The sequence below is a fragment of the Chenopodium album genome, chromosome 4 (genome assembly GCF_948465745.1).
Source record: "Chenopodium album chromosome 4, dcCheAlbu1.1, whole genome shotgun sequence".
Lineage (NCBI taxonomy): Eukaryota > Viridiplantae > Streptophyta > Magnoliopsida > Caryophyllales > Amaranthaceae > Chenopodium > Chenopodium album.
The window spans coordinates 28,190,745-28,218,179 of NC_137837.1; the positions used below are offsets into that span (position 1 = coordinate 28,190,745).

At 41.0% G+C, this 27,435-nt stretch overlaps 1 non-coding gene across 1 annotated transcript; it reads right to left on the bottom strand.

The window, feature by feature from the left end:
- Positions 1-20,597: 20,597 nt before the first annotated feature.
- Positions 20,598-20,704, bottom strand: LOC145629657 (small nucleolar RNA R71). Its single transcript, XR_014111816.1, has one exon. It is a non-coding gene; the product is annotated as a small nucleolar RNA R71 (small nucleolar RNA).
- Between the last annotated feature and the right edge of the window lie 6,731 nt (positions 20,705-27,435).

The window sequence follows — 27,435 nt, forward strand, 5'->3', positions numbered from 1 at the left end:
AATTGGCCATAACTTCCTCAATATTCATCGGAATTGGGCTTATAATATATCGTTGGAAAGCTCTTGTCAAGCCCCATCCAACTACACTACTATTGGACTCATATCATGGACCAACCAATCTGGATTGGCTGTTTTCTTAAAATAAGTTTTCAAAAACAGAGAGAAGAGAAAAGAAATTAAAACTATCCGCAACACTAAACTTTTCACACTTTCGCTTCATTCGATTTTGATTCGACGTGAAAGGTACTCATCACCGGGTTTGGTTTTTGGGAGACACAAATGGGTGTCTACAGAAGCCTCCACTTTGACTGAATTTGGAGAAACGCGAGTTTCGAAAACAAAAGTCAAAGTATCGATAGGGACGGAGAATGATCCAGAACATTCTGCGATCCCAAATCATTCTTGTGACGCCGATACCTGCAAAACTAGCGTTAGTTAAACAGACAAAAGAGTTAAGAAATGCGTATCTTGCACTGTCGAGCACACGTTTCTGAAAGTAACCGATTGTTGCTGTATCCTTGTTTTGATGACCTCCTGCAAGCTAGAGAATGTCATCCCGCTTGAAAACTGCTACGCCTGTAACCTGTACGTCGGTGTCCTTTTGCAAATGAACCAGTATGTCGGTGCCTTTTGCTTTTGAACCTGTATGTCGGTGCTTTTTTGTTAATGAGCCAATGCTTAGGCGCTTTAAGCTAAGTGAGACGATATTTCATCAGGTCGATCACTTCATGTAATCAAGCCGATTACTAAAAATCATGTCAAATTGCTTAAAGGGGCTAACTAGCGTACCAAGGAACCCAAAATATGTTGCAAAAAGGTAGAACAACCTCACCGAGTGGCTGGGTGTTCTGGCGCTGCTAAAAAGCCATCAGTGCCACACAATCAGCCTTAGTGCTAGGCGCTGGGATTGGCGCCAGGCGCCAAGCCTGATTTTTTACGCCAATGCCTAGGGCTTGGCGCCAGCACGGGGCTTTCCTTAAATACCCCTTTCCTCTTCATTTTGTTGTTTGCTCGTCGCGTAAGCTGCTCGAAAAACCGCAAAACTTCAATTGCTCGGTTCTTGCTCGTTTCTCAACCGAATTCACTCAAATTCTTTGCAAATCAAAGCCCTTTTCATCTACTTTCCCGATCTATGTAAGTTTTCTTCAAACTCACATCAATTTTTTATGAATTTTTGACATGTTTACTCACGAATTTCATGTAAATTCGAAATTAAAAATGCTCAATTCACTATGTTTATCAAGTTTTATGCCATGAAATTGCTTGATTATGTTTATATATTGCTTTGGGAGTAATTTAAGACTTGTTTGACTCAATTTGGTGAAGAAATGAGCAATTTGCCATTGTTGGACCTCCTAAGGTCGTGAAGAACAATGTGACTTGTTCTTGATATTTTTTCTAGCAATTCTTGTCCAATTTGTCACAATAATTACTATAGTATTGCAAGAAATTGTGTGATTGCTTGAAAAATGTCGTTATGCTCAATTTGAATTTGTGATATGTTTTAGTACTACGTACTCTTTTTTTTTTGCAAACATAGTATCATGCGGCTATGCGAACCTTAGATACTACAGAATTTTAATTTATGGTAATTTTGCACAATGTAGTATGGCTAGACAGCGAGGTTCGGGTTCACGGTCCCAAAACACTCGACGGGAGCATGAGCCCGTAGAGGACGACGTTACACCATCTACTTCGCTTGGTCGACTCCCCGAGTGGGATGAGCGGTCCCTGTTCTTTGCCCCCGTCCACCACATTTCTAAGAGGGTGAGACAGGGCATCACGACCGGGAGGACGCGCTATCACGGTTTAGGGTGTGATGGCTTGGGCGATTGGTACAAGATGTACATCGTCAGGGATCTTGAGACGAGACTCTTATGGAAGTCTTGCGGACTGGCTACCTTGTTTGAGACCTCTGAGGCTATGGTTGCCTCTAGTGGGGGTCACCATGTAATGCGTGCTTTGGTGGAGTTCTTCTAGGACACCACCAACACTTTCCACTTCCCCTGGGGCGAGATGATGGTCACCCCCACGGACTTCAGTCTCATTACAGGACTGGAGTTCAACTCTGTGCCACTGCCGTTCGACAAAGGAATTGACGTCTTTTCTGCTGATGTCGAGGAGCTGTTGGGGCCGATCACTATTCGGGCCCGAGCTGAGGTCGAGACGTCTCAGTTTAGTGCCAGGAGAATTCGCCGCTCGACGCTGGCAGCGGCTTTTGATGACGATGCGACCACCCGAGAGCAGCGGGTGCGCATCTTTGTACTGATGTTGTTGTCAGGGACGTTCTCTCCTGACAAGGGTAGTAGGGCGTTGCTTTACTACCTTCCTGCTGTCCGCAATCTTCACCGGTTCAGGACTTATGACTGGGCCAGCTTGGCCTACGCTGACTTCATTCGTGCACTGAGGGACTCGTGTCGACACCGGTCCTTTGGGACGAATGTTGCTTTGTCTGCCTTTTGGAAGGTCGTAGAGGTAAACATTATTCCATATAAAGTTTAGCTCTACATTTTAGCTAGCATTTACTTACAATTTTTACTCTTTGTAGATCTAGTTCTACGAGCACTTCCCCTCTACTGCGCCGGCGAGACCATCGCCACGCGAATTTCCAGTGAGCGCTTCTTGGGGCGGCCGCCATGTGGATATGTCTACTACATATGTCCAGAACTGGATCATCGCGGTATGAATTTTTTATTTATTTGCCTTTTCGCGACGCTTTAGGTATACTCTCGCCTGATTAATGTTCTTTGTAGGGGCCTGAGGTGGTGTACCAGTCGTGGGGCGGCTGGACAGTCCCTGGGTTAGCTGCACAGTATTCTGCTGAGCGTCGCTATTTCCTGGGGACTTATGGAACGATCGCGTACTTGGGAGAGAGGGTTGCTAGACAGCATTCCTTTGATGTTTTCGTCGTTCCTGCTCCTCCACCACGTCACATGTTCGACGACGCGCGGTTGTTGAGCATGTTCGAGGGAGCTGGTACCCCTTGGCGGTCTTACGCGATCCCTGGGCGGTGCTATGCTGAGGAGCTACTGTCGTTGTTAGCTCCAGCCCCCGTACCGGATGAGGATGTGAGGGTAAGATTTTTAAGCTTTTACTTTCCATTAAGTAGCCCTCAAGTAATGTTTTACTGACTTTTTTGCTTTATCAGGACGGTGCTACTGAGTTTGTGCCACCCCGTATGTCCATCCATTACCAGGGGACATATGGGCCGATCGAGGAGATGATTCCTCCGGCTCCCAAGGACGAGCGCTTTGTAGAGCGGTCGGATCCTCGCCACCAGACTCGAGTAAGCCTAGTTATTCACAATATTTGTCCATATGTTATGCATATTTACTAACTTATTTCTCTGATAGTTTTCGCGCGAGGTGTTTTCGGCGATGGCGCGATGTATAGATACCTTCTGGAGCCAGCTCGTCCGGTTGAGGAATGCGGCCACCTGCCGTCGGGACGACGTCGTCCGAGAGGTAGTCTTTCTTTATATATTTTTGCATTACCGCTTTTATTTTGCCTTGTTTCTGATTTAATTCTTTTTGCAGGGCCATCCTATTGCTTCTCACACCCGCACGAGGCCTGAGGTGCGGAGGAATCCGGTGAGGTCTAGCTCGAGACATCGTCGTACTACGTCAGGGGGAAGAGGCGGTCGCTCTGAGGCTGCTCGTGCTGATGTTGCGGAGGGCTCGGAATCTTCATGTGAGGGTGCTCATGCTGCACCGGTAGGCGAGGGAGAGGCTACCTCGGCTTCCAGAGGTGGTTGGATGTACGAGGTAGCCTCCGCAGCCTCAGCCCCAGGTTGATCTTGGGTGGGGTGGACCTACATTGAGTTTTCCTCCTCCTGCGGAGACTGGAGCTGGAGCTGGTGGAGAGGTGACTCCTCCCCGGCGTAATTTTACGATATGATGGGTATACGTCCTCCGGCGCCGTAGTTTGTTCCTGTGATTTTTATTTTGACTTTTTATAGAACTTTGCCTTAGACTCACTATATTTAGACATATTTTGTATATTTATGCTATTATGAGTTTATTTTGTTTGCTATTATTATGTGCATGTTTGTGTGTGCAAGAGAAGTGTGACAAACAATTTTGCGCAAAAATTCCGTCATTTTTATTATTGATGGAGGGTATCCGACTCTCTCCCCCAAAAGAAAAATGAAAAAAAAGGAAAAATCAAATAAAATGTCGGGTGTATAAAAAACTTGGAATAAAATCCAAAAAAGAATAATATAATTAATATAGTAGCTATTTTAATTAATTAAAAAAAGGATAAAAAGATGTTTAGAAAGGATAAACGGAGCCGTAAAGTCATTAGCCGACTCGAGTTTAGGATAAAAACGCGATTTAAGCAAGCGCGCCTGATGTTGCTACTTGGCGCCAACTAGCGCCACGCAATGATGTGTGGCGCCAAGCGCTACACTTGGCGTGTGACGCCAGGCGCTGGCGTCTGGCGCCAATTACGGAGTCTGACGCCAATTGACGCTGATTCCGTATTTCATTCTGATTAAAACTGCTCGCAATTTGTGTATAAATAGCCCCCTGCCCAGCCGATTCTTCTCATAATTCCAGCAAATAAAATAATTCTTTGCCTTAGGAAAATAATACCATGTCTTTAGTCACCAAAACTTTCACCCAATACACTCATGAATGGTGTCGATCTCTTAATGCTAGAGACAGAAAAGAATTAGATTTGTTTCACTTGGGGGGAATTTATGGCGTCTAAGGGGTAGATCTTGACTTAGATTATATACATACCGCTCTAGAATTTTGGAATGTTGATACTCATTGCTTTAGAATAGGGTATGATGAGATTAGCCCTTTACCAGAAGAATTTGGTGCTATTTTAGGCTTCCCTGCGATAGACCTCATAGTAATCCCTACAGTAGATGCATATTATTATAAGGATTTTGAGCGCTTCTTTAATTTAAAAGAAAGGGATTTATCAAAAATAGTAGACGGCAACATAGTTAATTTGAAAGAATTTGCATGCCATTATTTTGATAAACCTCTTTCTGAATCTTTTCATATATATAGAAGAACGACGTTCTTATTTTGCATGCTTAATCAATTTTTTCTTAGTAGTGGTAAAAATAATGAAGGCTAGTCAGTTATAACCACTGTAGGCGTCGCTCGAAGTGCGCCTACGTTAAAAGCATGTGGTGAATATGCTTGGCACTCATAGGAAGTGGGAATTGACATTACGATTAGGGACAAATAAAGTAGGGAGCCGCCAACAAGTTTTTAAGGAACTTGTAAACCGTCCACGGATCATAAAAAGGCAACCACGATAAGGGACAACGATAGGCAACAACGATTGACCCGTGAAGGTTACACCCCATTCATAATCCATGAGATTACTAACTCCATATGGTTCGGAACCACGAAAGGAGGATCGGGGATGATGGTACGAAGTGAGTCATGGAGTCACATTCGCCCGTATTGGCCTCTACTCGATTCTTATAGTGAAAAGTGATTCCTGCGATCTCAAAGGCATACAAACAAAATATTCAATTTGCTCCAAACCATTATTTAACTAAATTGGTTTAAAATTAATGCACACATAATTCTAAATATTTGGTGATCACTTGATTAAACAACAAGATTAAAAGGGAACCTAAACCGGTTGTCCAAATTATCTTATTAGTCGTGATTTTCAATTACATATTCCCTTTAACATGCAATATGGTGATCAATGAATATAATAGAATAAATATAAACATAAAAAGAACCAATTTAATCATAACTCTAACAACAGAAAAATCGTTAGAAAAATAATAATAAAAAGAGCATAACTCTTACTTTGAATCTGTTTGCTTGCAACTACAAAATAATAAACGAGTTAGTAACTTCAAGGAAATAATAAAACAACAATTAAATTAAATTAAATAAAAACAAGGTTAATTTTGGAGCCAAACCCTCAAACGACTCTACCTTTCACGCCTTGGTTTAAGAATAGAACCTCGAGTAAAATATGGACTCCTTTGAGTGCTTGAAGAAGGAATTTTGAAGTGAAAAGGGTAGGCTAGTGTTTAGGTTAAGAGCATAAAAGAGAGAAAAAAAAGAATAATCGAATTCTCCTCCCCCGTTCATCAGAAATGAGGGGGTATTTATAGGGAAATGTGCTGAGGGAGCACACGGAACCCTAAAATGATAAAAACCCTAAAAAAGTATCCCGTGACACGGTCAGACTGTACCGTGACACGGTTAGATTGTACCGTCAGACGGTATAAGTTCCCGTGACACGGTCAGTTTTGGAGTGACGCGGGAAATTTTCAGAAAACGGGACAGAAAACGCGTCAAGGGTTTACGCGGTAAGGACACGGAACTTCCCGTGTCACGGCAGACCTCCCGTGTCACGGGAAGTCCCACCGTCAGACGGGAAGAGTTCCCTTGACACGGTCAAGCTTGACCGTGACACGGTCAGTTCCAGTCCATTTTTCCGTCTAAATTCATTTTTAACCCTAATTTCTGTCGGCTTTTTCAGTGCCGATTGATAATTTCGGGCTTTTTTCTGACTTTTATTATTCGAGCTAAAATAAGAAAATAATAAAAATAAATAAAATATTTGGGCCAAAAAATAAAATAATAAAATAAAAAGGTTTGGGCTTAAAATTAATTAACAAATTAAAACTATGCTCTTACCAAACACCAAGACTGATCCATAGACCTTTCAAAAACAAGAATTTGATAAGATACGATTTTTTAAGCACTCTCGGGATAAAATACTAAACCCGACCAATAGTGGCGGTGAAAGGTTATTTATCATCGGGTTTGGTTTTGGGGAGACATTTTTAGGTGTCTACAACCACCGTTCTAGAACAAATTGAATCAGGGAGAAATCCAATGCCATTGATAGTTGGAGAGACCATGATTAGTCTTGATGAATTGAAAAGGAACCCAAAAGCACCTTTTCGCGGCTCTCCAATTTTATTAGAGGTAGAAAAATAATATTTTTAATTACAGAAATCAAAAAATATATTTTTGTATTGTATTAATAATGTATTTGCATTGCAATTTTTTACAGATGTGGCTAATGGAAAGGCTAGAATTAATTAGCCCTCCGGACAATATTGAGAAGTATACTCCCAATTGCTTCGTGAGGAGGAAGAAACGCTTCCCTAAAATTGGACGCCATGGGTGGAGAAAGGTCTTCGAATCTCGCGATTTTGCTATCAAGTGGGTCGTCCCATGGTGGAAAATAGAAAGGATGGTTGGTGTCAACAAGCAACCTTTCTGCCGTCTTCCAAGTTTGTCTCGTATGACTTATTATTATCCCTGCAGGGTAAAAAGACAATACGGCTTGCTTCAAAATATTCCTTCCGGGGATCTTCGTCCTCCCTATGAGTACCCTGTTTCCCAGGATGTAGACAGATTTGATGCTTACTGGAGTGCTAGACCTTTATGGGAAGTGATTACTCAAAAGGTTCCTCCTTCTTTGCCCAATGATGTGAAGAAGTGGTTGCTGAAGAAGCCTTTGAAGGATTCGAAGAAAGATCAGGGTAAAACTGATGTGAAGAGTCGTCTAGGTGACAGGGTGATTCCTGCCAAGGAACGCTTAGGTGCAAGAGTTGAATTCAAAACACCTGAAATGCCTAGGAAGAAAAGTGCTACCAAAGATAAAGGGAAAAGGAAAGCTGACACCGCAGATAAAAAGGCTTGGGTGGAAAGGAAACATAGAGTACTAGCTGAAGGGGAGACTATCTACTCTAAGATTGAATGTAGGTCCTCTAAAGGATGCCTACTAGCTAAAGTTATGGATGAGGATGAGGAAGCAGACAAAAAATGGAAAAGGGCTAGGAAAGAAAAGAAAGATTAGGAGCATTGCTTAATTCCAAATTATTAGACTTAGTTTAAAATATTTTTAAAGTTAATTTATTTCAGCTTTATTTAAATTCCATCAATAATGTAATTTTATTTTATTAATGAAATGTCAGCTTTTAATTAAATTATGTACTTTAAAATTGTTTTATTAAAGCAATGAAAACCAAAAAAAAAATTAATTTTCCGGAAATTCTTCGAGTACGGAAGTCGAAAATTTTCCGAAAAAACCGAAATTTGCCCAGAATTTATCTGCAAATTGGCGCCGCTTATTTGCTATTGGCGTCTGCCAGGGAAGTCTGGCTCCAGGCGCCAATTCCATCGGCTGGCGCTGATGGTTGTTGGCTGGCGCCAGATTCTTTTTTGCGACGCCGATATTTCGCCGATCTTCTGTCAAATTTTTAATTAACTCTGGGACGCGAGAATGTCGAAAGATAAAGTGACCGCACCCGTAAAGGGTTGCCTACGTATTCTTTCTTAAGGAATCAGGCCAAACGTAGCTCTCTTGATTATCCTACTCAAGTAATTATGGGTAGTATTTCTTAAGTTGGTCAAGATTTGTCATGTTTGAGAACTCATTTCCATCCATATCAGTTAGTTTTGTTGCACCTCTTGACAGGATTGTTTTGACAATGTAGGGTCCAGACCAATTAGGCCTAAATTTTCCCCTTGGATCTAAAACATTTTTCCTTAGTGCTTTTAACACCAAGTCTCCTACTTTGATGTTTCTTGTCTTGACCTTCTTATTAAAATGCCTAGCCATACGAGTCTGATAACACTGAGTGTGATGTAGAGCTTCTAGTCGTTTCTCATCGAGTAGAATTAATTCTTCATATCTTGCCCTAGTCCATTCAACTTCATCGAGTTTACTCTCTAACGCAATGCGTAGAGATGGTATTTCTAGTTCGACAGGTTGTACGGCATCCATTCCATATACTAAGGAAAATGTCGTATTTCCTGTTGGTGTGTGAATTGACGTGCGGTAACCCCACAATGCAAAGTGAAGTTTGTCAAGCCAAACCTTATAATTCTCCGTCATTTTCTCGATGATAGTCTTTAGGTTTTTATTAGCTGCCTCGACTGCTCCATTTGCCTGAGGTCTGTAAGGGGAAGAATGATGATGTTGAATGCCGTATTTTTGTAGCAATTCTTCACATTCGGCTTGAACGTTAGTTCAATTGTCACTTATCATTTCATGTGGGACTCCGTATCGACAAATAATATTTCTCTCGATAAAGAGTTCTACATGTTTTGCAGTGAGTTTAGCGTATAATTGCGCTTCGACCCACTTTGTGAAGTAATCAATTGCTACTAGGATATATTCGTGGCCTCCTGTTCTTGGGGGAGTGATTTTGCCGATGATGTCAATTCCCCATGTAGAGAATAGCCATGGCGATGTGAGGTGTAGAGCAAGGATGGAGGGATATGTTGTAAATTGGCATAAATTTGGCACTTAGGGCATCTTTTTACGTATTGATGGAATTCCCTATTCATTGTAGTCCAATAATATCCTTCTCGCATTATCTTTTGGACTAACATTTTGCCGTTTATATGAGTGCCACAGATTCCTTCGTGGACTATCCTCATTGCTCTTTGTGCATCCTTCTTTCCTACACATAAGAGAGCTCGTCCCTTAGGTACCCTTTTATGTAGCTCGTTGTCTATGAGTACATATTGGGAAGCCAAAAGCCTTAATGCTCGTTGTTCCCTTTTGTCAACATGAGGAGGGTATTCTCCTTTGGTGACATAATTGAGTATGTCCGTGTACCACGGTTCTTCTTCTTCTTCTTCTTCTTCGCCTTGGACTACTTCGTCGTCTTCTATAGCCTGGATGTATGCTGGTTTGTGCCTTTTTTCTATAGTTAGAGGCATTTGCTCGATTTCCCTTGGAATCCTAACCATTGAGGCTAATCTTGCCAAGGCATCAGCAAATTGATTTTCCTCTCTAGGTAGATATGTGTATTCAACCTTCTCTAACTTATCGGTAAGATTTTCAAGATAGGTTTGGTAAGGGACTAGACTTCCGCTCCTTACTTTCCACCTTTTAGATATCTGATTGATAATCAGAGAAGAGTCTCTGAATATCCTTAACTTTTTTACTCCCAATGCCAAAGCTGTTTCAAGGCCTACCACGCATGCTTCATATTCAGCAGCATTGTTGGTAACGTCGAAATCGAGCTTATGGAGATTGGAACATGCTCTTGTTTAGGTGATACTAATAATACTCCAACGCTACATCCCTTTTGGTTTGAGGCTCCGTCGAAGTATAAGGTCCAAGTATCATCATCAGTAACCATTAGGTCTTCGTCTGGAAATTCGTTGTCTTGTATTGGCGTCGAGTCTTCTATTGGAAAATCTGCTAGAAAGTCTGACACCAAAAATCCTTTGATAGCTTTTTGTGGCATGAACCTTACATGAAACTGGGCTAGATTGACTATCCATCTTGATATGCGTCCGTTAAGTATAGATTTCTCAAATAGATACTTGAGTGGGTCTAATCGGGAGACTACAAAGACGGTATGCACTAGCATGTAATGTCTTAACTTGGTTGTGGCCCATACCAAGGCGAGGCACAACTTCTCAATGGTGTATAGCGTGCTTCGTATTCGAGCATCTTTTTTCTTAGATAATAGATTGCATTCTCTTTGCCTTCTACTTCTTGTGCTAGCATAGCTCCCATTGTCTCTTTGGTAACCGTCAAATATAACCTAAGAGGTATTCCGGGAAGTGCTGGTGCTAATACGGGAGGATTTGCGAGATAGGCTTTGATCTTTTCAAAGGCTTTTTGACACTCGTCATCCCATATTACTGGTACATTCTTCTTGAGTTTTTTGAAGATTGGTTCACATATTGTCGTCAATTTTGATATGAACCTACTTATGTATTGCAACCGGCCAATAAATCCTCGAATTTGTTTCTTAGTCTTGGGCGGTGGCATTGACATGATTGCTTTAATCTTGGTTGGGTCTACCTCTAGAGCTTATGACGTAACCCAAAAGTTTTCCTGAGGTGACTCCAAAAGCGCACTTAGCTGGATTCAACCTCATATTATATTTTCTTAGCCTTTCGAAAAATTTCCTTAAGGCTATTTGATGGCCTGGACGGTCTTTTAATTTTACAATCATGTCGTCGACATATATCTCGACTTCTTTATGCATCATGTCATGGAGTAAGGGAGTTGCTGCACGTTGGTAAGTAGTACCCGCGTTTTTCAACCCGAATAGCATTACTGTGTAGCAGTAAGTACCCCATGGTGTTATAAAAGTTGTTTTCTCCATGTCTTCTTCTGCCATGAGAATCTGGTTGTAACCTGCGTACCCATCCATGAACGAGAGAAGCGCGTGATTTGCCGTGTTATCTACCAGAATATCGATGTGTGGCAAAGGGAAGTCGTCCTTTGGACTTGCCTTATTTAGATCTCGATAGTCGACACACACTCTTACCCTTCCGTCTTTCTTCGGAACTGGGACGACGTTGGCGACCCATTCGGGGTATTTGGATACCTTGATGAAACCTGCAGTTATTTGTTTTTGAACTTCTTCTTTTATTTTAAGAGCTACGTCAGGTTTCATTCGACGTAACTTTTGTTTTACGGGTTTCATTCCTGGAATTAGTGGTATAGTGTGTTGAGCTATATCTCTATTAATGCCTGGCATATCTTCATATGACCAAGCAAATACATCGATAAATTCTTTAAGTAGGTTAATTAAATCGGTTCTTTCTTGTTTATTCAGTGTTAATCCGATTTTAACTTCTCTTTTATGGGTTGAATCATTTGAGATATCAACCGTTTCAGTTTCTTCAATTACCGGTGTTTTCTTTTCGAGTGTTTCCATTGCTTTAATAATTTCTTTGTCTTTTTTATTGTTATTTAAGCAATGCTCGTCATCTTGGGTTACATAAGAACACGAGAAGTAAGGAAAATGAGAAATATTATTATACTATGAGATCATTACATCAAAGAGTGATATGTCCTAAGGGACTGGATCACTAACTACTCTAGGAGAAGAAATAGGAGGGGGAGGTGTTACTACTAAAGATCTAGAAGACTCTAGGGGGAGAGACTCCGACTTAGACTCTGACTCAAACGACTCTTCAAACATCGGTCCTTGCCCTGTCGTGATGGATATCTTCCTTCCGCTTGGAGTAGTAACCTTGATAGTCTTGCGCCACCCTTGTAGTGATCCTTCAGCTGGAGTGATTAGCTTCGAGGGATCGAAGCTTTCACTTTGTAGGACTGTTTGAATGAGCAAGGAGTTATCCTCTTTATAAGTTGCCTCATTCTTTTCTCGCCCATATAGTAATCCCATGACGTTAAAGTCAAAGCATGGGGGTGCTTTCTCCTTGTAGACAGGAGTTGGGATTTCATCAGTGAAGTAGCAATCCAAGAAAATCTCGAATCCCGGTTGTCTTATGCCGTTTACAACAAATGGCTCGGGAAATTCATGGCATGGATAATCCTCTCCTTCTTTTATAAATTGACCATTAAGCGTAAGAGGGTACTGATCCATTGGGATTGCTTTCTTTTGAATGCGGACATCCCTACGTGCTTTTGACTTTTCCTGGGCTCGCTTGAGATCTTTTCGAGTCGGTTTGAAACCAAGTCCGAAAGTGTCTAACTTAGGGAGGCCAGGTGACTCCAGCGGTTTTTCCATTCCTTTCTTCTTTCCTAGGGTCATCCCAGGAAAATGTCCTTGTTTCTTCAGCATGGCATTTACAATCATGTTGGAATGGGGAGCATGGCAAAGAGGGGTCCTTTCTTCCTCCTGAATTAAGGAGACTTCTTCGTTAAATCCCCATAAATCTTCATCATCCTCGTCGTGCTCCACATTAATGATCGGATTCTCTATAGATTTGATCCTCATAGGCGAAGCATCGATGGTGATTGGAATTCCCCCAACTATAGCTTTTACTTGTTGGTGGAGAGATGAAGGGACGGCCTTTAGATCATGAAGCCAAGGGCGTCCCAACAACAAGTTGAACGAAGCTTTAATGTCTACTACTTGGAAAGTAGTAGCATGTTCTATTGCTCCTGCCGTTACATTCAGGGTAATTTTGCCAAGAGCTTGACGACGAGTGTTGTCATAGGCCCTTATTCCTTGTGTAGACGGAGTTAAATCTTCGTCCCTTATTCCTAGAATCCTCGCAGTTCTAAGTGGACAGACGTTGATGGCCGATCCATTGTCTACAAGAGTCATAGGAACATTCATCCTCTTGCAAACTACTGTGAGGTTTAATGCCTTGTAATGTTTGTCACCTTCTGGGGGTAAATCTTTGTCAGAAAAAGTGATCAAATTAATTGGACTAGGAAGATCACTTGTGAGGAAGTTGGCTAATCCCTCAAGAGTAGTGTCAGAATCTATCCCAATTTTGTCCAAGGCATTCATTATAGCCAACCTATGTTCTCGAGATGTTGCCAGAAGTTTCCATACATTCATCTCAACTTTTGTCTTCTTAAACTGTTTAACAATATCATTGTCTTCAATGATAGGTATGGGAACTTGTTGTGTGGTTGTCATAGGTTCTGTTGAAACGAGAGGTTGCATTCTCCCGGATCTTGTGAGGACATCTATCGATTAGTCTTATTCAGCCCAAATGTCATCTGTGGTGTATGACATAGAAGGTGGAGGTCCTACTATGTCCTTTAGATAGACATCTTCTTCATCACTGTCCCAAACTCCATTAATGGTTGCATCCTCTTCTTGTTGAACTTGGACTAGTTTCTTTTCATCAATCATTTTCTGAACCAAATCCTTGAATTTGAAACAGTTTTCTATAGTGTGACCCCCTGATTGATGATACTGACAGTAATATCTATCTGTTCTTTTCAACGATTCGAATGGTCTTGGTTCGAGAGGTTTGATCTCGCCACTCTCAGAGAGCATTTCGAACATTTGTGCATATGGGATCCCAATTGGAGTGTAGATTCTATTGCTCTTCTTGGGTTTTTCAGTGACTTGTAAGGAAAAACGCTTTGCCTCATAAGTCGTTCCCTTGCTAGCTAGAGGTAATGAGATCTTATTAGCTTCCACAAGATCTTGGATAAGGTTTTGAAACCTGTAGCATTCATTTGTAGTATGACCGTTTCCTTGATGGTACTTGCCATATGACTTGGGATCCCACCTCGGAGATCGCTTTTCTGGTGTTGGATCCTCTATTGGACCAATAGGTTTGATTAGTCCTTGATCATAGAGATGATCGAAAGTAGCATCATAGGTCATTCCTATGGGTGTGAATTCTCTTTTAGGTTTATCTTTCAGAAGTGGAACCTCGTCATATTTCTTTTTGGGTTCCTTTATAGCCTTGAGAGCTTCACGTAGTAGATGCGATACCTCCATCATAGACAATGTGAGCAATTGTATATCCTCCTTACTTGCCGGTTCTGGAAGGTTATCCTTGACATCGAAAAAGATTTCCTCTTCCTTTTCTGTGGCATAGATTTGTTTGACAGGTCTAATGAGAGATGAGGGGTCAACCTCGTTTTCCTCATCAGAGATAGCCAGGGTATGAGCGAGAGGTGCATTGTCAATGCTTGGCTTCTTACTGGCAGGGGGCAATGGCAGCTTGTTGTTGTCGATTAAGTCTTGGATAGCTTCCTTAAGCTTCCAACAGTTTTCGGTGAGATGGCCCCTACCTTGGTGATACTTGCAGTGTGCATTGGGGTTCCAATTAGCCGACCTCTTCTCGACTGGTGGGTCCCCAAATGGTCCAATAGGAGTTATAAGACCTTTTGCATTTAATCGATCAAATCCGATGTCATAACTCATGCCAATAGGAGTAAAGTTCCTTCTAAATGGTTTCTTCTGTCCTTGATTGTTCATAGTAAGGACTTCTCCTAAATTAAAAGTGCTAACGTTGTTTGAGTGGGTGGTTTTGGAAGAACAAGGATTGTCGTTCTTCTTTCCTTTCCAGCCACTGTTGGAGTTATTGTTGGTAGCTTTTAATTTAGCCAAGTCATCTTCAATATTGATCCTAATGTCATAGACGGCCTTAAAGGTATGGAGATTATTTTGATACTTGAGATGCTTGAAATATTTTTCTTGAAGATTTTTTATGAACAGCCTCATAGACTCTTTTTCACTTGGCACCTCAATCATCTTAGCTGAGGTTTCCCTCCATTTGTTAAAGAAAGAGGTGAAGCCTTCATTCTCTTTCTGCTAGAGGATTTCAAGTTCCCTATGGTCAGTCTCGACTTGAATGTTGCACTTGTACCTATCAACGAAAGCGTTTGCTATGGTCAGTCTCGAGATAAAAGAACCATTGTTGGCAAACGGTCTCGAGAGATAGTGAGAACAGAGAGGGGAAAACCTTCTTATCGATACCCTTAATACTCATTATTGTTTCGAATGCTCTTAAATGAAAGTAAGGATTGTCAGTTGCTCTGAATTTTGGGATGTCGTTGGCATTGAACTTCTGCAGAAGAAGATCTTTATCCACCGAGACCCCTTGTGATGTAAGCCCTTGAAACTTGTAGTCGCTAGACAGCTTGCTTAGACTCTCTTGCATGAGGTCCATCTGTTGTTGCTTCACGGGATCATCGATCTTGAATGCGAGAAGCTTTAGTGTCTCAGTCACGGTAACCAGTTGGTTCCTAAAATCATTGACTTCTTCTTGTGTTGCCATTATAGTCTTAGCTTTTCTCTTACGAGCTATGGGTTTGTCGAAAAGTTGGACTTGTACGAAAAGGTTGTCTTTGATTAAACGTCCTTCCTTTCTTGACCACGCGCTGTAAATTAAACCATTTTGCGTTTTAATTACTTGATTCGAATCAACTTGAATTTACGGTTTATTTTAAGGAGGGAAAAAAGAATAAATAAAAAAATGGGTGCCTATTTTTGGCAAAAATAATGTACATATTTTTAGGGAACTAAGTATATTTTTTTTTTTGTTATTGGAGGATTAATATCCGACTTACCCCCCTAAAAAATGACGTAAAAAAACGCGCACACAAGACTCTCTTAAACATGGTCAAAGTATGTGTATTGGTGTGTGCGTTGAGTGTAAGTGACATGCTTGGACTCTTGTGTAAGACCATGGGACTTAGTGCCTAAACTCGATCATCGACTCAAATAAGTACTATTGACAGCAAAACTTAACCGAATTAGTTAGCAAACTGATTAATTAGACCCTAGGTGATGACTCGACCAATAATCCGAACTGTCGGCCAAACGACAGGACTGGCGTCGCACTGTGGAGCTTGGCGCCAGACGACAGAGCTGTCACCAGGATCCAAACTCCACAATGTGGCGCTACAGCTAAGACCTTGGCGCTAATATTGGAGCTTCGATCTGGGACTGTTTTCGGTGTTATTAATCAATTGGGGTATGCCTAAAGTCGTACTAGGTCAATTCCGATTAAAATATTAGACTTTATTGACTCAAATTATTTAATTAACTAATTAATTAGGCAAAGTTCTTTAAGTCATTAATTTATTTAATCTCAACACAAGTCAAACAAATGGTTAAGAGAAACATAGAATATATGCACAACAAATAATGCACAATTAGTCAAGTAGGCACAATATGATGCAATGAGTTTGCAACCTAACAATGGCTCTAGTTCTCTAAAGTTCGGGATATGGTTTAGTCAATAGAGGGTCCATGGTTAATTGTCCGGATGCACCGCGCGGAAGCCTAACCGTGAAGGGTTGGCGCGGGTGGATGGGACACCGCGAGTTTTAGAAAAAACTCGCTTCCATGGTTTGGTGAATTCAACATCTCGGATGTACCCTTTGTTGCACGGAGCGTTCAATTGGGTAGATGGAGCATGAATTCCCAGAGGGTTATGTCCATATGTAGAACACATATGGGTTTCAGAAAAATGAGAAAAAATTCAATCAGGAAGTAGGATTGAGCAAACAATACGAAAAACTGGTCGAAATTAGAACACATATTTCTGGCTCGGTATTGGGGGAGGTTGAAGCCAACAATCAGAGACTAGCGCCAGTTTTTAACTGTAGCGCCTGGCCCCAATGCTCTGGCTGTAACACCCTAGAAATTCCTTTATTTTAAAATACATGTTTTGCCCTGTATAAAACTTTAAATAGGAATATCTAAGACATTACCGCCACCGTGAAAACGGTTAAGGCAAATATCAAAGATACACAGCGGAAGACTAATTTTAAAAACCTTTCCAAAACAAACCAACTTGAAAAGCTAACCAAACGAAAGTAAAGTTAAAACCAAAATGAGCGAAGTAAAATGAAAATCAACCTACAACTTGGAACCATTAAAGGCCCTTATTAAAAACCAAACCAAATCCAAACTTGATGTTAGCTTCACATATAAATATTAGCATAAATAATTAAAGTAGAATCACATTTTAACTAATATAAACTAGCATGATTCGCTCTTCACTCGTGCCCCATCATGAATATTCCTCAATACCTGAAAAGCTTATCTCTACTTGTCTCCACTACTCTCCATTAAAAATGGGTCATCATAGAGTCAAGATAAAGACATGGCCAAAACACACAAACACACACAATCAGCAAAGCTGAGTACATAAGCGTAATTAAACACACTAACATGCTTTCACCTATCAACACACACTTACCTCATTGCACCTGTTCACAAGCACACACACCAATCAACAAGACACAATGACTAGACACTAATTAATTCATTTTGCATTGATTACGCATCGAACGGGTTTCCACCTATCAACCTCCCCCAAATAAATTTGAGGTTAACTAGCACGGGAGCTAACCGTACCAGCGACAAAACCACACAAAGGTGGCGGAATTCCTGCATATAATAATAAATAATAAAAAGGAATATACAGCGTCCTGTACTCCATTGGAAGTTATGGTTAGATATAAAACCCCACAACTCCCCCCATTGTTCATACTCAAGGTATATACGTTCCAAGAGTTTTGGTGCGTAATCTCTTTCACTTTACGTTATTTATAGATTATTAGACTTGGTGATGACTCTCAAAGCATAATAAGTCAATCAACAATAATTATACAATCAAACAAACATACCAATTTAATTCTTGAATAATTAGTGACCACATATTATTTATTGTTGAACCCTTTTTAATTCTACCTCAGTGTCAAAGACACCTTAAACGCATAATGCGCCAAAAATCCTATCCCTCGGTGTTAAAAACACCTTAAGTGCACAAAGGCACCAACATACTATTTATTCCTTGTGTACGTAGACACTTATATAGCTCCTTCCTCATGCTTAAAGCATCAATAAAAATTATTTGAACCATAATAAAATTCCTTTTCAATATTCCAAACATAATTAAACATGTAGTTTAATTAATCATGTCTTCTAACATGCCATAAATAAAAATGTGGTTCAAACACAACATGCCCAAAAATATAATTTTCCAACCATAAACCATCACAAATAATTCATGCTTCACGATTCAATCACCAACACCATAAATTCACAATCCCATACATAAACCTTAGCATGATTGATGTGTCTATTTTATATATTATTTTACCCCCGTCCCTTGGTCATAATTAGTAGTGTTTTTGGCTCTTTAGGGCCACTTTTATTACTAATTGGTGTTTTCTAGTGTTTTCGTAGATTTTGTTGACTTTTGCAAGGATCTATGCTTTTGGAGTATTTTCCCGAGATATTTTGGAGCAATCACGAGCATTGGAGAAGCACGACCAGAGTTTATAGCCCAGGGCCGGTTAGAGCCATCGAACCGGTGATTAAGGGCTCGGTATAGGTGATACCGGGGCATTTGGACCGAGTATTCAAGACCCAAAGAGGAAACCCAGATTGGCCCGAAGAATTGGAGCCCAATCGAAGTCCAAATAGTGGCCCAAATGAGCCGCCCGGCCAAAGTGGCTGGCGCCCAGAGGCGCGCCCGGCCGGGCGGGAGAAGCTTTGTCTGGCGACCGGTGACGCGCCCGGCCGGGCGCGTGATTGCTATTAGAGACAAAAAGGCGCGCCCGATCGGGCGGTGCCTCGCCCGATCGGGCGCGTGTATTTTTAGGAGACGATTAGTGTTGTTTTAATTTGTTTTAGTTTAGGATTTTTGTACGGAGTATAAATACTCCTCCGTAATACGATTTTAGTACCTACTTTCTTAGACTTTCTCTCTCTACTTAGTTTTCTCTCTCTTAAACTCTCTCTAAACCTTTGTTCTTAATTCTTTCATTAATTCCAGATTTATTTTTGGTAACGATTTCTCTTCCCTTAATCTTAGTTATTTATTTTATTCCTTTCATCATGATTTCTTTTATTACTTTGATTAGTTTAGTTTTTAATATGTGTGAGTAGTTTAATTTCTAGGGTTTATGGGGATCTAATAAAAAATATGAAGGGGTAAATTATTGTTGTTGATTATCAATGCTAGATTAATTTCCTATTGATTGATTTAATGCTCTGTGACTAGATTAGGCCTATCTTTTATGCATGAGTTTGACAGTATTGATTCAAGAATCGAGAGATGAGAATTAATGTTTAGGTCTAGTTTCAATAGGCAGGTTAATTTATAATTGGTTAAGTCAAGATTCGAGAGATGAGATTTAATACCGGTAAATTAATTGTGTGATTGTAATACGTAGCGAGAGCCCTTTACAATCTGGTTAATTGATGCATTGATGATTGACTATTATTGATTATTGGTATTGCATGATAATTTCTTATTGGATTGTTTTAATGTTTTACAATTGCGGCTTGTAAAAGTATAACAATATTAAATTGATGAATCGAGCAGATGTTAATTTGATATTAAAGGCTATTTTCAATAAGGACTTAGATCTAGTAAATTGCGAGAGCCTGTTAGATCTATGTTGATTAATAAATAGCGAGAGCCTGTTAATCATGTTATTTATGCAATGTCAATGATTGGTTACTATGTTTTACCCTAGAGTATTATTTATTGGTGAACCTATGCCCTAGATCCTTTCATATATTGTTTTCTTCCCATTCTCAACCTTAGTAGTTTAGTCTTTTACTTAATTATAAATATTGGTTACATAAATAATTTAGATTATAATATTTAATTAGGAGTAAAAAGACTTGTTTCCCTGTGGAGATCGACCCTACTTCCCTATCTACCTTAGTTAGTGATTTAGGTAATTATTTTTTATTAGGGGATACGACTTTACCCTGTCAAAATTTGGCGCTGTTGCCGGGGAAACGGTTTTATTTTTATTTCTGATTGTTTTTGTAGTCTAGATTATTTCCCTTTTTGTCTCAGAGAGCGTTAGTTGTCTGAGACAAATCTCATATTTGCTTCTAGTTTTTGTTTATGCCCAGGTGTTCCAGATCAGGTTACATCCCATTTGATCCTGAGATCGAACGTTCCTTCTATAGACAGAAAAACTTCTACAAGCAAATCCTGGCGGATTCTGGTGATAATAACAATAATCACCGCGATCCTCCAACTGATTCCAGCGATTTAGAGGCATCATCAGACGCAAAATCAGAGATGACGACTCCAAAGAAGCTTAGTGATTATTCATAACCAAAGCTTACGGATTTTCCACATCTCACCCCTACTCCGGCTCTTGATGGGGTTCAATTTGAAATTAAACCTCAATTTATAACGATGATAGAGAGGAAGAAATTCAGTGGAGCAAAGGGTGAAGACCCGAATCTTCACATTGCCGACTATTGTTAATATTGCAACACCATCAGGCAAGCCGGGGTCACTCAAGACCAAATCAGGGAGATTCTCTTTCCCTTCTCTTTAACTGGAAAAGCTAAATTGTGGTTTAATGGCTTAAATAGAACTACACTTGGTATAACTGACTGGGAAACTCTTGTTTTGAATTTCTATAACAAGTACTATCCTGCAGAGAGAACAGCAGTACTACGGAGTGCGATTCAGAACTTTACCCAAGAAGCCGATGAGTCTTTATATGAGGCTTGGGAGAGGTTCAAGGACTTACAAAGAGAATTCCCTCACCATAATTTAGCGCAATGGCAGTTGATCCAAGCCTTTTATAACGGTATTGGAAATTCTTCTAGAATAATTTTAGACTTTGCAGCTAGTGGGAGATTTATGAATCTTAATGTTGATGATGCAGGTCAGGTTATTGAAGATATGGCGATACACAATTCCCAATATGGGAATCCCAGAGGATTTTCTAACAAAGGGAAGCATAGTGTCGACTCTGTATCCTTTTTGCAAGCTCAACTGACCTCTATTTGCCAAAAATTAGATAATCTGAGCACTGCTAATGTAGCCAATGTTTCTGCGATTAATAATAATTCTAATGAGGCCTTCTTTGAAAATTGTGGTATTGTAGGTCATTGGGAGCAGGATTGCAGGAGTTCCGTGGAGCAAGTTAATGCCTTCTAAGCTTATAGGCAGAATAACCCATACTCTAACACTTACAATCCTGGGTATCGAAATCATCCATACCTTTCCTACCGGAGCACTAACGTTCAAAATCCACCACCACAAGAACCACATGTGCCACAGCAACAGCAGCAGAAATATTATCATCCCAATGCTAGCCAGAAGAATCAACCACAACAACCCCCCTCATCTTCCGACCCTTCTCTGGCGGAAATTAGAGCAATGTTGGTCAATATGCAAAAGCACATGGAGAGCAGAGATGCGACAATTGATCAAATTCTAGCGCATAATAAAATTGTAGATAATCAAATTGCGCAACTCTCCGCTACTCTACAAGCACGCCAACAGGGAGCCCTGCCGGCACAGCCGACTAGGCCTACGGATCAAGCATTTGCAATTACTCTAAGGAGTGGTTCAAACTATGAAGGGCCCTCTATGCCCAGAGTTGATGAACCTGTTTTATTAAATAATGCTAATCTTGATTCCATTAAACCAAACAATGTAGTTGATAGCCCTGTAGGGCTAAAGGATAATACTAACATATCAAATTCTACATTGCAGGGTACAACTCCAGAGAAGGTGGCTACTCCAGACAAGAATAAGAATGCTCCAAAGCCAATCATCAAACTTCCTTTCCTCAATCGTCAATTGAAGACAAACTTGGATAAGCAGTTTGGTAAGTTCCTGGAGGTGGTAAAAGATTTGAAGGTAACAGTCCCCTTTACTGAATTAATCACACAAATCCCCTCATATGCAAAATTTATGAAAGAAATATTGACGAGAAAAAGGTCTATTAGTGAGGTAGAGACAGTAGCTTTCACTGCAGAGTATAGTGCCGTACTTCAAAATAAGTCTCCACCTAAATTAAAAGATCCGGGTAGTTTTTCTATCTCTTGTCATATTGGCAATCTCTTGATTGATAATGCATTATGTGATATGGGTGCTAGTTTTAGCGTCATGCCATTATCTTTATGTTCTAAGTTGAATATGGGTAAGTTAAAAGCTACCAATATAACTCTACAAATGGCCGACCGTTCTTTCAAATACCCCTTAGGTGTTTTAGAGAATGTCCCCGTTAGAGTAGGTTAATTTTATATACCTGTGGATTTTGTTGTTCTTGATATGGCTGAGGATATGCAAACCCCAATTATTTTGGGTAGACCATTCCTTAACACTGCAGGAGCAGTCATAGATGTAAGAAGTGGTAAGTTAACACTATCAGTAGGGGACGATAAAGTGGTTTTTAATCTGAATATTGCCCCTAAAAGCTCTATGACTGAGGAGAAATGTTTCAGTGTTGATGTGGTTGTAAATTATTCTAATAAGCCCCAAGCTCTTGAAAAAGATCCCTTGGAGGCAGTATCTTGTGTTGCATCCTTTTCAGATGAGATAGACAAATGGCAGAAGGAAGTTGATGCAATAGAAAGAGCACTCTACAATGTTGGTCTTGGCTTCGATGATGAACAAGTGGAACCGATCGAGCAAGTTGTGCGAATTGAGCCTACGGTAAGTGTTCCGCCAGATCGAGTTGCAAGTGTTGAATGCAATGACAATTTAAAGCAACATTCGATCGAAGAAGGGTTTCTAGTGCGTAGCATTAAAGATCCCCCAGTCCAAGTCAAGGAGGATCCACCAGATAAGGCGACTTGGCGTCCCACAGGTTATGTTAGGAAGCCGCATCGCAGCCTAAACATCGCTAGACCGGGTGAGAAACCACCCGATCAAGCGTTAGGCCAAGGGTCCTAGAAATTGCACTTGTTAAGAAGGTCGTGCGGGACCTAGATAAACCAGCGCTTTGCGGGAGGCAACCCGTATTTTTAATGTTTTTTAGTGTAGTTTTTCTTTTTTTTTTCTTATGAGAGGAGAGATAAGGAAATTTAATGAGTTTTATGAGTGTTTGTACAGGTTTGAAGGAAAAGAGTTAGCCAAATTTTGGAGAACAGAAGAAAAATAAAGTTCGCCGATTTAGCCTCGGGCACGACCAGGCGAAGCTCGCCCGATCGGGCGCGAGAGTAAGGGTCAGAAAATAAGTATTTTCGCCCGACCGGGCGCGAAATTCGTCGTATACGGACTAATTTGTCCGCCCGACCGGGCGCGAGAAGGGAAGGAATTTTGGCGTAAAATTTCGCCCGATCGGGCGACTGGCGCCCGACCGGGCGCGGGAGCTAGAAGAATTTTTATCGGGAGATCGCCCGACCGGGCGAGTGGCGCCCGACCGGGCGCGAACACTAGCTAAATTAGATCGCCCGACCAGGCGAAGTCCGCCCGACCAGGCGAAGTCCGCCCGACCGGGCGCGAGAATCAGCCCTAGAATTCTCCAGATCGCCCGACCGGGCGACCCACCGCCCGACCGGGCGTGAGCCACATCCGCGTCTTTTTCTTCCCCTTTTCTTCTTTCTTTCTCCATTTCTTCTTTCCTCCATTACTTTCTCTCTCTAAAACTCAAATTTTCTCTAACTTCTCTCTAAAATTTCTCCTCAATTACCAACCCAAATTCAAAACTATTTACATATTCGTAATCTTCTCTTCACCCTCTTCACTTTCATACAAAAAATTTTCAGTTTTATTTCAATAAATTTTTGACCCATTTCTTCTACATGGCTTCAAAGAGAGCAAGATCCATTTTTGGTAGGAGCTCCAGCTCGAGGGAGGAGTACGACCCAGACTTGCAGCTCCCGTGTTGGCCGACGATTCGGATCGTGAGCCGAGAACAAAAAGAACGATTGGAGCATTTGGTCGGTCGTGAGGTAATTCCTTCTCGGTGGTTACACCGCCCTACCTTAGAATCATATGGTTTGTACGATTTTGTTAAACGATTTTTGAATGATATTGGCATGAGAAAATTTGTTGACATGCATTATCCTACATACCGAGAACTCACCTGTGAATTCCTGTCCACTTTTAATGTTGTTAGTAGTAGGAATGGGCCTAATTTATTTTTCAGGTTAAATAATAGAAATATTAGTTTAACTTTTATTGAATTTTGTAAAATTTTTGAATTAAATTCTTAATTATCTCACCAGTGGCATGCAGACTATAAAATGGGTGATTTATATTATGTTTTGACTGGTTTACCTGCCCCCGACCCCTAACATGCTAGTACCAAACCTATTCACCACCCTGTCCCGAAAATCTGGCAAAGATTTGCGGGTCTGTGTTTTTTAGGTAGGGCCGAGCCTCACAACGCTCAAACCAACGAACTAGCTATCATAGGACACTATGTATACGGGTTCGGGAAATTAAACATAGGCATGTTTATAGTTCACCACTTGAGTCGGCATGCCACAGCCAACACCACTTCCAAGTCCCCTATCCGTTTAGGTGGCCTTATCACTCGAATAGCGGTGAAAAAGGCCGGTTTTGTAGTAGACGGACCCCACCAGCTGACTAACTGTGGACCAGATACCTACATGACTGCTAGGTATTTTGAGGATGTGGGGTGGGTTAGACCGGATAGCGAGCAGACACCCTTTTGGTGTATTCGGACTGGGAACGAGCAACCTTTGCCCATTTTTCCCCTTCCCAGTCCAGACTTGACCGCCTTTCCCCCGGGGCAACTTTCTTACACCTACGATGCTTTAGTTGCCAACGCTAGGGGGCAGGCTCCACCACCACCAGTTCCACAACCCCAGCCTCAGCCCGAGGGGGCAGGCTTTCTCTCCACCTCGTATGTCCCATTCCGTCCCTCATGTTGACTCTGACCCAGTTTGGGATTTTCAGAGTATAGGTCAGGCCCTAGGACGTATTGAGCATTCACAAACTGACCTTAGGAGGATGGTAGGATCTATTGACCAGAGGTTAGGGTACCTAGAGAGGAACCAGGGTAGAGCTCTCTACCCTATGTACGATTATTATGCTCATCGGGGCAACATTCCCGACGACGCTATTCACCCTGACTGGTTTCAGCCTCCACCCCAGGGATACGATAGGGATCCCACTGCCCGTGGTATTTACTCTGATTATTCTTCCTTTTTCGGGTACGGGCAGGACATTCCTTTCGGGGGACCGGCGGGGGGGAGTTTTCACGCTGATTATTTTGGTGGTAGCTCTTCTGGTGCAGGTGGTGCAGGTGGCAGTGGAGGTGCAGGCTTCGGCTCGATGGACGAGGATGATGAGGACTAGCTATGCTGGGCTAGTTTCCGAGCCAATGAGGACATTGTCTGATTCTGGCTTGGGGGAGATTTTGGTTTGGTATTTTTCCTTTTCTCTTTTCTTTTATTTTTGGTGTGTTTTATTAGGTTAGTTTTCTTGCTTTCTAGGTTAGATTTCTTGCTTTCCTAGTGTAGTTTTTATTGCTTTCTTTATATATAAAAATACAAAAAAAATTAAAAAATAAAAAAAATACAAAAATACGTTCCAATGAATTATAAATTATGCTTCCCTGTGCCCCATACTTGAGAAAATTGTTTTGATTCCTGGTATTTGATGATAAGCATTGTGGATTAGTTGATCATGATTTGATGTTTGATTGCCTTGAAACCTTAACATGCGTCAATTTTGCCCAACTACTTGTGAATATAGTGCTTGACTAGTTTATTTGGTAAGGAATGTATGATAGTTCCATAGTTCCTGGTATGTCAATGAATTTGAGTATTGGTTTGCTACTATTAGTAATATTTATATGATTCATTATTATGCACATTGTGGAGGACGAAGGCAATTGTTCTTTTAGGTAGCCTCCAGATGATTGTAGTTACATTTGTTCCCTTCTTGCTACCCATGTTGTTGTCTTGACCTTTTTGTTGTTTATTAGCCACATTAAAAGCCTATTTTTCCCCATTGGTTACTAGTCCCAAGCTTGGCTTGGGGGAGCTATTAGTGAGTGAGGTGGGGGAGTGTGTAGTGTACCTATTATTTGCACAATTTGGGTGGGCTTTTGAGAAGTTGTTTTGTTGTTATTCATGTTTATTTTTGATGAGTTTGAGAGTTATATTTTCTTGAAAAAATAAAGCATGATGTTATGGAAAAAATTGAAGTTCAAAGAAAAAAATGTAAAAAAATTAGTGAACTTCGAAAGGAAAAAAATGTTCTAATGTTCTATTTGGAGGTTGATCAAAGGAAAGAAAAAAAAAAGAGCTTCATTGAAAAAAAATTCAAGTTGAAAAATAAAGTTTGTTTATTCACTCTATTTCTTCATTATCATATTTTTATGAGTGATTATTGTAAGTGTTGGGATTGTTTATATTGTCTGGAGTATATTTGGTGGATTGTTGTTGGAGTTGGTTATTTTGGAGATGTGTATGATCATCATTATTTTGATCATGGGTTTATTAGGATATGGCTCCTTTAAGCATAGCTTTTCTCTCACTTATTCCCAAATTTATCCTACCCTTTACCCTAGCCTTACATTACGAGCTTTAAAGACCTTTCGACCTTTGTGCATAGAATTGTATGGATGTGAAAGTGTTGTCTATCAATGCAAGTTATGATTTGGCATATTTCGAGTCAACTAGTAGGATTGAGCGTTCATTGTTTTATACACACGAGAGTGTGAGTTGGGAGGGCATTGTTCACATTAAAGGGGTGGTTGGAGAGCGATCGAGTACATCTTTTACTCGCCACATAAATGAGAGTTGAGTGTGTGAGCACTAGTCTTGAATTCTATATGCTCTTGTGGTTTGCTCTTTTTGACAATTGTTAGGGAAGTTTGGTAATTAGATGGATTTGATTGGTTGACTTTGAAACATGTTTATTTGATTTACCCTAGATCGTTTGTGCTTGATTTTTACTTATTGGGCTGAAGCATATTTATTGATTCATTGATGAGATCTTTGCTTAGGGACAAGCAAAGGTTTGGCTTGGGGGAGTTTGATGTGTCTATTTTATATATTATTTTACCCCCGTCCCTTGGTCATAATTAGTAGTGTTTTTGGCTATTTAGGGCCACTTTTATTACTAATTGGTGTTTTCTAGTGTTTTCGTAGATTTGGTTGACTTTTGCAGGGATCTATGCTTTTGGAGTATTTTCCCGAGATATTTTGGAGCAATCACGAGCATTGGAGAAGCACGACCAGAGTTTATAGCCCGGGGCCGGTTAGAGCCATCGAACCGTTGATTAAGGGCTCGGTATAGGTGATACCGGGGCATTTGGACCGAGTATTCAAGACCCAAAGAGGAAACCCAGATTGGCCCGAAGAATTGGAGCCCAATCGAAGTCCAAATAGTGGCCCAAATGAGCCGCCCGGCCAAAGTGGCTGGCGCCCGGAGGCGCGCCCGGCCGGGCGGGAGAAGCTTAGTCTGGCGCCCGGTGACGCGCCCGGCCGGGCGCGAGATTGCTATTAGAGACAAAAAGGCTCGCCCGATCGGGCGCGTGTATTTTTAGGAGACGATTAGTGTCGTTTTA